General features: G+C 45.3%; 1 pseudogene; it reads right to left on the bottom strand.

Annotated features, from left to right (window-relative positions):
• Positions 1-8,176: 8,176 nt before the first annotated feature.
• Positions 8,177-9,347, bottom strand: LOC142440173 (uncharacterized; annotated as a pseudogene).
• Positions 9,348-9,776: the final 429 nt, after the last annotated feature.

Here is a 9,776-nt window from a genome sequence, read left to right as displayed (position 1 = left end):
TATCCTTTTTCTTCTCAATGTGGTGTATGATATTGATGGATTTTCGGGTGTTAAACCATCCCTGCATCGCTGGGATGAATCCTACTTGGTCGTGGTGAATGATATGTTTGATGTTCCTTTGTATTCTATTGGCCAATATTTTCTTAAGGATTTTTGCACCTATGTTCATTAGAGATATTGGTCTATAATTCTCTACACTTGTGGGGTCTTTTCCCTGTTTGGGTATCAAAGTAATGCTGGCTTCGTAAAATGAGTTTGGGAGCTTGCCGTTCTTTTCTATGTTCTGGAATACTTTGTGGAGGATCGGTGTCAGCTCTTCCCTGAATGTTTGGTAAAATTCTGCTGTGTAGCCATCTGGCCCTGGGGCCTTTTTCCTTGGTAGGTTTTTGATGACACTCTCTATTTCTTCCTTCGCTATGGGTTTGTTGAGGTTCTTGATCTCTGTCTCAGATAATCTAGGGATAGATTGTTTTTCTAAATATTTATCCATGTCTTCCAGGTTTCTGAATTCATTAGAATACAAACCTTCATAGTACTTTGTGATTATCCTTTTTATCTCATTGGGGTCTGTTGTTATTGCCCCCGATTCATCTCTTATCCTGGCTATTGATGATTGTTCCTTTCTATCTTTGGTAAGCTTTGCCAGGGGAGTGTCAATTTTATTAATTCGTTCATAAAACCAGCTTCTAGTTGCGTTAATCCTTTGCATTGTTCTTTTGTCTTCCCACTGGTTTAACTCCGCCCTGATTTTTATTATTTCTTTTCTCTTGCTATTGGAGGGGTAGTTCTGTTGACTCTGTTCTAGTTGTTGGAGGTTTTGTGTTAACATATCTGTCATACGCCTTTCTTCTTTTTTCATGTATGCATTCAGTGATATCAAGCTACCTCTGATGACTGCCTTTGCAGTGTCCCATAAGTTTTGATATGTTGTATGCTCGTTCTCATTAGTTTCTAGAAATTTCCTGATATCCTCTCTGATCTGGACCTTAACCCATTCATGTCGCAGGAGATCGTTGTTTATTCTCCAATTGGTGACCCTTGCTTTTCTGGGTGCCCTCCTATTAATCTCCAGCTTTATGGCATGGTGGTCTGAGAAAGACGTCTGGATAATATCTATGTGTTTGAATTTACTCAGGCTGGCCTTGTGCCCCAGCATGTGATCTATTCTTGAGAAAGATCCGTGTGGATTGGAGAAGAATGTGAAACCTTTTGCTTTTGGATGAAAGGCTCTATAGATGTCTATCAGGCCCTGTTGCCTAATTACATTGTTTAGCTCTCTGGCCTCTTTGCTGAGCTTCTTTCCCTGTGACCTGTCTTTCTCTGATAGTGGAGTGTTGAAGTCCCCCACTATTATTGTTGTTTCCGTGATTTCTTCTGTCATTTTTTTAATAGTTTGTTTGACGAAATTTGCCGCACCATTGTTAGGTGCGTAAATATTCAGTATGCTAAGTGCTTCCTGGTTTACTGAGCCTTTGAGCATTATGTAATGTCCCTCTTTGTCTCTTTTTATGTTTTGGATCTTGAGATCCATTTTGTCGGAGATTAAGATAGCCACTCCTGCCTTCCTGGAGTTACCATTTGCTTGGTAAACTTTCTTCCAGCCCTTTATTCTCAGCATATGCTTGTCTGCTTGCTTAAGGTGTGTCTCTTGCAGGCAGCAGATTGATGGGTTATGTTTTCTAATCCAATCCTCCAGCCTCTTTCTTTTAACATATGAATTGAGCCCATTTGTATTCAAAGTGATTATTACAATCTCTGGCTTCATGGTTGCCATATTCTGTTTTGTGTTTTGGGTCTTTGCCTATCTTCCTTCATATCAGTGTACTGCGTTTGAGTGGAGGGTTTCTATCCTGTCCTCTTTTCCATCTGAGACCGTGTTGTCCTGGTACGTGTTGCTGGCATGTTGGCTTCTAGATGGAGATGGGCTATATGGTGGTCTCCTGGAGGTTCTAGTTGGAGCTTGATCTTCTGGCCTTAGTGAGTCAGCCAGTATGTTCTGCAGGGTCGGGTGACTTGCAGTATATTTTTTGAGTTCTTCCTTGTCCTGGAAGACCCTTATCTTACCCTCTATCTTAATGGATAACTTGGCAGGGTATAGGATTCTGGGGGAGGCATTTTTATCTTTCAGAATTTGGAAGATGCTGCTCCATTCTCTCCTCCTCTTCATGGTTTCAGCTGATAAGTCTGAGCATACCCTTACCTGCGCTCCTTTGTATGTGACTGTCTTCCTTTCTCTTGATGCTCGTAGAATTTTCTCTTTTTCCTCTAAGTTGGATAATTTTACAATTATATGCCTTGGCGTGTTCTTCTTGGTGTTTAGCTTAGCCGGCGTCCTCTCTGCTTCCTGTATGAGAGTCGGATTCTCCTTTGTTAGGTTGGGGAAATTTTCTTCCAGGAATTCCTTTGCTATCTTGGCGGTCGATTTGTGTGTTATGTTGTGTTCCGGTAGACCAATTATTCGAATATTATTCCTCTTCATAGCATCTGTCATTGATCTCAGGCTGTCTTCTGTTTCTTTAATTTTCCTATCTGATTGTTTTTCTCGCTTGCTTCGTTTGGTTTGAGCGTCCTCGAGTTCACTGATACGGTTCTCAGCCTCCTCAAGCCTAGATATAGCTTCTGTGACCTTTTGTGTGGCCTCTGCTACCTCCTCTGTTAGTTTCTGCAGTTCCTTTTGGTGGATAGTATTCATCCCCTCTATTGTGGACTTCATCCCCTCTATTGTGCATTTCATCCCTTCTATCGTTGCATCCTTATTTTGGTTTGCTTCTCTTAGCTCCTGTATTACTGCAAGCAGAGTTCTGAAGATTTCCTTTTGTGGCTGATCTATATCTGTTTCTTCTATGAGTGACGTTAGGTCTGTTAAAGTGCCTCGTTTTTCTGATTTTTTTGTTGGGAGTGATGTGGTCTGTTGATTTTTCCTTGATCCTTTAATAGGCCCCATGCTTCTGGGAGACAGGAGTAACCTTATTGTGTGGAGGCTCAGGCCACTGTGCCGTCTCCTGGGGTGGCTGGGGCGGGCTGCGGCAGGCTTAGGGCTGGCACTGGGGACCCAACAGGGCCCCAGGTGGTGAGAGCTGGCTGGAGCTCACTGACGGCTCCTCAGGGACTGCAAAGCCGAGACTGCAGGTGGAGTGTTTGATCTGCCCGGGCTGTGAGCGGGCCCCTTGGATAGCTGTGCAGGCAGCTGCGGGACACTGCAGGGAACAATGGTGTTCGCTCTCCACCCTTTTGGCGCGAAACCGCAGGGGGTAATGGCGCTGGCAAAGGAGGCTTGGCGCGAAACCGCAGGGGGCAATGGTGCCCTTCCTCTGCTCAGGCTCAGAGTCGCGGCCGCCGGGGTCCCCGCAGCACCCTGGGGAGGGCACCTACTCTTGTGCCTTGCGCAGGGGGGGGCCCTTGGTGGGCAGACTCAGCAGCGCGGGGCGAGGCGCTCCGCGGAAGCTCAGGTTCCGGGACAGGCGCGGGTTGGGCTATGGCTCCTGTTGGCGGGAAGTGCTCAGCGCAGGGTCCCCGCCAGGAGTGGAGCTGGCGCTAGGCTGCCAGGGGCTGGCGGGGCCGGGCGGGGGTGGGAGGCCAGCGCACGGAGGGCAGGTGGAGAGGTCCGCGGCAGCGGTGCGGGTGGATGGTCCCCCGTGGGGGTCGCCAGACAACCCGCGGGTCCGCTCCCCTGAGCTTGGATGAATGGAGGGAGGGACGTGGGCAGATCGCTGCCCTGTGGGGAGAGGGGAACTGCGGGAGAGGAAAGCTTCTCTCCCAGTGGGGATCCGCGATAGGGAGTGGGGAGTGGGCCGCTGGAGTAGGCAGGGCAGGCAAGTGGCTCTGGCCTAGGCGCCGGGTTTGGGGATGGAGCCTAAGCCGGTCGCCAGTGAGCTCACGGCAGCTTAGTGGCCAGAGATGTCCCACTAGTCCGGTCCTCTTTCACCTAGACCCCTGCTCCGGACAAATACGTGGGGTAGGACTGGGGTGCTGACCCAGGGGGATATTTCACTCACCAGACTCTTACTATTCAGCTACCTGGTCGCCAATCCCGCTTTGTTTGGAGGAGCTCTCAGAGTATGCGGGTGTCCCTGTCGGCCATCTTCCCCCTCTCCCCGGTTTACTAGTTTTGACTCGGCTATTCTAATTCCCAATATAATAGGGCAGTAGGGCAAGTTGGGAGTTTTGCCTTAAAAAGACCTATTTAAATGAAATTCTGTCTGAGTGAATCAATTGCAGCTTGAAATCTTTTAAGAACCCTGACCTTAAATGATGGTGTTCTGCAAAGCTGGTTTATTATTTGTCTTGCATGCCAAATACATTTTCCCTTTCAGTCAAACTTTTCATCTCTGTCAGATAAGCCTTGGATTGCAAACCACAAGGTCGTCAGTTCAAAACCACTAGCTGCTCCATGAAAGTTAGGGCAATCTGGTCCCATAAAGGTTTATAGTCTCAAAAACCCTGTAGGAGGTTGATAAGGGTCAGATTTGACTCAATGGGTGGATTTGGGTCTGGTTTGGGGTATCCTGTATAGTGAGTAGTACCCCCCCCTTGCCCCACAGTGAGCTTAGTTAACTCCAAGTCTCTATGTGACAAAATGCCCCAATGACTTCTTTTATCCTTGACTTTTCAGAAATTGGCATGCCTCACTACATTTATGAAATTAACATAGCACATCTGAGCTTACTCGGTGACGTGGCAGAAAATATGTTGCACAAAGGAGAATGAACGCTCTTCTGTCCTTAGAGATGCCACTGAGTTCATATACATCACCTAACTTCATTCATTTTATTTATTTTTCATTGGCATTAAATAATATTACCAACTGTGTAGTAGTTACAAAATTTCACGTCAACCTGAAGATAGATAAAAGTGTAGATGTGGTATTCAACCTGGCAATCAGGTCACAGCCTGATGGTGCCTCCTTCTGAGTGTGGCCTTCTCATAAGGGGGCCCTGGCAACCTGCCCTTCTCGCTCTCTGTCTGCTTTCACTTTCCTGCTGGCTGCTCCTGATGCTGCCACAGCCACTGCCATGGGATCCACATGACTTTACACTCACCGGCCTATTACTCTCCTACATTCTGCATAATTATATGTGGCTGTGTGAGTCTGAAGAGGGACTTATGGGCAAATATAAGACTTGTGGACTTGGGTTCAATTGAACTGATTGTTTTTACAACATATAATTACTTCTTGATTGATGTAAAGTTCTCTTTCACATATATGAGCGCCACTGGATTTGTCAACCTGGCCTCACACAATCTTTAATGGCATGTCTCAGGGATTTTGCATTTGTTCCTTCCCATGTCTGAAATGGTTGATCACATGGTGACCCCCTAATCAATAAGGTCTCATATTACATATGTCACTCTTCACAGTGGGCTTGTCTCATCTCATAATCTAAAGTATCCTGTGTTATGACACCAAGGAGGTATGAAGGGCTGTAATACAATTGGCAGGTTGTGCTCTGTCTCTTCTCTTACCCAGGAGTGTCTAGTTGATTCAATCCATAACCACCACATAGCCCACTATATTAAATGAACAGTCAGGACAGGGGAAGTAAAATTCACACAGGAAAGTCATAAGACAAACAGAATTAATTACTCACAGTTTCTAGGGAGGGAACAACAGCAAAGCCTGATTTGTGGCAGGGCAACAGAGGGAGTTGCATCAGGTGACAAAAAAGCAACATGCGGAATTCTAAGAAAAGGTTTATGTGTATCAAGCAGGGTGGGATCTGAAGTCAGTGTACGTGCTTATTGGTCAGTGTGAAACTGTATAGAGAACTGGTGGCATAGTGGATTCCTAACTGACTGCAAGGTCATCCGTTCAAAACCACTAGTCACTCCACGGGAGAAAGATGAAGCTTTTTAATCACATAGATAGTTACTGTCTCAGGAATTGTTGTAAGTTGGAATCAACTCAAGGACAGGGAGTGAGTGCATTCAGAGCTTTGGTGGTGGTGTGGATTACATGCCGGACCGCTAACAGCAATGTCAGCAGCTCAGTCTCAGAGATGCAAAGTGGCAGATCTGCTTGGTCCAACAGATTTGCTATTGGTCAAAATTGACTGTATCACAGAAGGTTTTCTTTTTGGGCTAGGGAATTAATGCAGGAATGATGGGGATATGGCTATTAGAAGAGACTATTTGTCATGATAGTATTGGATTCTGATCATGAAACTACATGGAACCTAACCGGGAGGGCCTGGTAGAGCCCAGCTATTGAGAGATGAGGAACAAACAACCTTCTAAGAAGCTGGATGAAATGGCCAGCAACTAGGAGGCATTAGTGGGTGCTGAGGCAGGAACCCATGCAAGCATTAATTGCCTTTCTGAAATGCCTATCTCAAATAGTCAAATAGTAGTCTCTTATCTACCTACACTTCTTCTTTGGTAGAACAGAAATATCTATTTCAACGGTTTCCATATTGTGAAAAATTTGGAAAGCTCTGAGATTCTTGATCTTCCTATTTTCTTGTGTTAGGGTTCTCTAAAGAAGGAAAACAAGGATGCTTATGAATACATATCATAAAGGAATTAGTCGTCACAGCAGTACAGAGAGTTCAGTCCAACTCACTTTTATGAGACGATCAATATACTGAATTCTTTTTTTAATCATTTTAATGGGGGCTTGTACAACTCTTATCACAATCCATACATACATCCATTATTTCAAGCACATTTGTATATTTGTTGCCATCATCACTCTCAAAACATTTGCTTTCTACTTAAGCCATTGGCCTCCACTCCTCATTTTTTCCACTCTCTCCCTGCCCCATCTTCCTCATGAATTTATAAGTTATTATTATTTTGTCATGTCCTCCTCCCTGGGGAAAGACAACAGAAAAGTGGGTGAAGGGAGACATTGGACAATATACTGAATTCTTTCCAACCCACATAACCACTAGTCCAAGGTCAAGGAAGAAGGTAATAGGAAGAGGAAGTGGTGAGGTTTAGTAGAGGTCAGTAGTGCACTGTAGCAAAGCAGGCCACAGTGGAGCCTTAGTGTAGTGACGTAAAGTGGTTGGCTAGAGATGCAGTGTCCAGAGTGGTGGAAAGGTGAATGAAGTCAGGCCACAGGCAGCAGATACAGAAAGGTGGGACGGTGCCACCACACAAGCAAGAGGATCCACAAGACCCGGCCTGGTGGAGCAGAGGACTGCAAGACCCACAGGTAGCAGAGCACATGAGGTGAGGCAGGGGTGCTAGATCAGGCAGCGCACTGGCCCAACCACCACGGATAGAAAAAGAGGGCAGGGCCTCCCAGAGACATTTATTTTGGTCACTCCTCCAAAGGAGGTCATCCAGCTGCAACCTGATTGACAGGCTAAACTCCACCCATATCTTCTTACAGGTGCCATGTTGGCACACACACACACACACACAAACAAACAAAAACTATCGCAGTCCACTTTTGTCAAGTTGACACTTGTACACAATTCTTTTATGCATAGATAATCTCCAGAAATTAATGAAATCATCCTTACACATAACATCATATAGCTAGCATACAAACAAATGAAAACACACTGAACCTATTTGTACCTGGTATATTGTATAAGAACAAGGGAAAGATATTCGATAAGTACATATAAAGATCACGTGGTCATAAGTGATCATTAGAACCAGCTTTATCTACTACCTATTGTGCATTCCCTTTGTCCTCGGCCAGAACCTCAACTGGTCGCGGTTCTTTTCCTGGTGGGGTCACCAGGAACTTATTCCTGAGGGACCTGGGTCTTAAACGTCTTGTAAGAATTGGATTGCTTAGTTTACCATTTACTTTAATCACAGGCATGGGAGTACTAAGAGCTGGCTTAGTGCAGTGGTTCTCAACCTGTGGGTTGTGACCCCTTTGGGGTCGAATGACCCTTTCACAGGGGTCATCCAATTCATAAAAGTAGCAAAATTACATTTATGAAGTAGCAATGAAAATAATTTTATGGTTGGGGGTCTCCATATATGAGGAACTATATTACAGCAGGGTCGCGGCATTGGGAAGGTTGAGAACAACTGGCCTAGGGGATATCCTGAATTGCAGACATACTCTTCTTTACCTCCTTTTTTTAGCACCAGTCCAATTTCCCCTTAGTAATCAGGATCAATCATACCTCACAGTACAGTGACCCTCCTTTTACCTGTTGATCCAAAGTATGAGGAGCCTAAATGGCCAGGGGGCATTTTTCCTGCCAGTTCAATCGAAGCAATGCTGTATTTCCAGGTGGGAGTGTCCCTTCCATTGAAAAGAGGACCACCCACCCTTAAAGAATAGACTTGCTGGGACAGTAAGAGAAAATATGGCCAATGGATCACTAGGGGTAATAGTGAGTGGTGACACTTAAGCTTCCACAACTTGTTTCCTGGACCCATGAATCCTGGCTAATGGAGACAGAGCACCATATTTCAGCTACTACTTTAAAGGATATGCAGACCCCTGGAGAACATTGTCCCAGTCTGAGAAGGTGTTGCCAGCTAGCAGAAGCCATAATTGTGTCTTTAGAAAGCCATTCATCATTGTATCAAGCCAGGTGCTTCGGGATGATGAGGAACATTGTATGACCAGTGGATTCCATAGTCATGGGCCCATTGCCACGTGTCATTTGCTGGGTAGTAAGTTCCATGATCCAAAGCAAGGCTGCGTAGAATGCCATGTCAGTGAATAAGTCAATTCTGCGAGTCCATGAGGGGTATTTTGGGCAAAAGCATTGCATCCAAATACATATCCAGAGTAAGTCTGTTCCATTAAGAACAAAAAAAATGCTGCCCACTCCATGATGAAAGTTGGCCTATGCAACCAACCTTCCACAGGGTTGCTTGTTGGTCTCCCCAAAGAATGGTCGAAAAACCTTGGACTCAATGCTGGTTTCTGCTGCTGGCAGATAGGATACTCATCACTGACAGTGACCAAGTCAGCCTGGGTGAGTGGAAGTGTCTGTTGCTCACCTGTGCATAACCTCCATCCATGCCACCATGTCTAATTTGTTCATTTGCCCATCGAGCAATGGCAGGACCACTAGGCTCCACAGTGTGTGCCATCTTATCTACTCGATTGTTTAAATCTTCCTCTTCAAAGGTAACCCTTTGGCGAGCATTCACATGAGATATGGTTATCTTCACTTTCTTGACCCGTTCAGAGAAGTCTATCCACATAGCTCTTACCCACACATCCTTGTCACCAACTTTCCAATCATGTTCTTTCCAATTTCCTGACCATCCAGCCAAACCATTAACCATCTCACATGAATCACTGTACAGTTGCACACTGGCCATTTCTCCTTCAAGGTAAACTGAATGGTCAGGTGTACTGCTCAAAGTTCTTCCCATGCAGATGATTTCCCTTCACCACTGATCTTTTTTTTAATCATTTATCATTTTATCATTGGGTTCTCATACAGTTCTTATCACAATCCATACAGCCATCCATTGTGTCAAGCACATATGTACATTTGTTGCCATCAACATTCTCAAAAACATTTACCTTCTACTTGAGCCCTTAATATCTGCTGCTCATTTTCCCCTCCCTCCCCACTTCCCCTACCTCATGAACCCTTCATCATTCATAAATTATTACCATTTTGTCATATGTTACACTGTCTGACATCTCCCCCCGCCCTCTTCTCTGCTGTCCATCCCCCAGGGAGGAAGCTATATGTAGATTCATTTAATAGACTCCCCCTTTCTACCCCACATTCCCTCTACCCTCCAGGCATGGCCACTCTCACCACTGCTCCTGAAGGAGTCATCTGTCCTGGATTCCCTGTGTTCCCAGTTGCTATCTGGACCAATGCATATCC

Source organism: Tenrec ecaudatus, chromosome 2 (genome assembly GCF_050624435.1).
Source record: "Tenrec ecaudatus isolate mTenEca1 chromosome 2, mTenEca1.hap1, whole genome shotgun sequence".
In the NCBI taxonomy this organism is placed as follows: Eukaryota; Metazoa; Chordata; class Mammalia; order Afrosoricida; family Tenrecidae; genus Tenrec; species Tenrec ecaudatus.
This window is presented reverse-complemented; position numbering and strand designations above follow the sequence as displayed.